The sequence below is a fragment of the Triplophysa rosa genome, linkage group LG22 (assembly GCF_024868665.1).
Source record: "Triplophysa rosa linkage group LG22, Trosa_1v2, whole genome shotgun sequence".
Taxonomy (NCBI): domain Eukaryota; kingdom Metazoa; phylum Chordata; class Actinopteri; order Cypriniformes; family Nemacheilidae; genus Triplophysa; species Triplophysa rosa.
In genome coordinates, this window is record NC_079911.1 from 3,981,605 (window position 1) to 3,983,523 (window position 1,919).

The window sequence follows — 1,919 nt, forward strand, 5'->3', positions numbered from 1 at the left end:
TTGTGTCACGGTTTTAGGATCACGGTTTCAGTTAAGTTTGTGCTATGTTTAGGGAAAAGGGACTACTGACAAATAAAAATAAGAACAAATAATCAAGCTACAATTAACAGCACCAATAAAACTGTATATACAGTATACCTTTTAATGTAGAAATGGATTCAAGTAATCAAATAAAACATAACATTGCATATGTACAAATTAAATAAAGATGAATCATAATTGAAGTTATAGAAGCCTATTGAGTCACAAGCAGTGAGTGATTTCCTTGACTTTTAACACACAGCAGGAATATGCTGCTGTCGCTTTAAGAGGAATGTAACAGATCCAGTACACTGATACTGTACACATGCGTTGTTTTTCGTCTGTTTCGTCCGTTCACTTAAGACAGTGGTGTAAAGTATTGGAGTAAATTTAATTAGTTACTGTACTTAAGTATCTTTTTGGCTACTTTAATACTGAGTATTAAAGATATTATCAACTTTTACTCTCTATTTGACTACATTTTTGAACAAGTATATGTACTCTTTACTCCACTACATTTGTAATGACTAATGCAATTACACATTACATTTTGCATGGCACCTAACTTTTTTTGCAGCAGTTTATTTTTGCTACAGAATAATTAATATGGCCATTTACAGGGCATCGAATGTACTATATCTTGTGGATTTTGTCCTAATTTACTAAAACTTGTCAACATGGCTTCGTTATGTGAATACGAGTGTATTATCAGGTAGTTGTCAATCGCTGGCGGTTTATATGTGAAAAGAGGACATGACTGCAGCTGGCGATGAGGCCTAAACCAGCATGTCCAGTGCAAAAAGGCTTTGACTTTTTAATTTACTGAACATTATTTTATTTATCCGTTATATTAAAGAGACCTTTTTGAAGGAGTTTGGTTTACTTATGAGCACTTGAGTTTAAATGAGACTTGGGTGTTTGTAATAGACGTAGCCACCATGATTTGTTGCGATTTTTAGGTGTTCAGTCTTATTATGATTTAAGAAAATAAATGCGATTGCTCTCCTCACGAATCAACTGTTTCTTGTTTTTCACTGACATGTCTCTTAAGTGTTGAGGACTAGTGCTTCTTTGAGCCTATACATTCAGTATGAGTAAAATACTCAAGTACAGTTCAAATCAGATAGGCCTACTCTAAGACTTTTACTGAAGTCGTTTTGGAATTGGTGACTTGTAACTTGTAATGGAGTAATTTTCTCTGCAAGGTATCTTTACTTTTACTTTAGTATGGTTTTCGGGTACTCTTTACACCTCTGTTGTTAAGATACTCGACAAGAGGGGCATTGACCTATTTTGTGTGTGAATTTGTCCGTTTAAGTGCTTCAAAGACAACTCAATATTTGCGCCATGTCTGAGACTTTCCTTGTGCGCGCTTCGGATCTTCTCACAGCTCGCAAGTGAGTTTTCTTGTGCATCATCTTGCACTTAAATGTTTAAATTGGCAAGGCTTGAATGAGTGTAGTTTAAACAGCAACATGTGCTGTTCAGGTCTCACCTGCACTCGTGCGCTCACAACACCCGGGTGATGAAAGCATAAATGACTGGTCATATTACAGCATACATCAATCCTATTGAAATTCGCCTACATTATTTGATTTGTTGTAGGTATTAAATGTGTATCCATCGACAAACATACATTAGCTGAACTTTGTCAGTCTGTTTTATGCATTATAATTTTTCTGTGTTTTCAACCTTTTCTTGTTTTTGCAGGTACAACTTTGATTGTTTTGCTTGTAGTCAATGTGTCTCATGTACAGCTGCTTTGTAACAATGAAAATTGTAAAAGCGCTATATAAATAAAGTTGAGTTGAGTTGAGTTGAGTATCGATAACAGTATCGTTTGTCATTAAGCTTATCGATACCCTGGTATTGACCCAATTATGTACCGGTCCAAAATA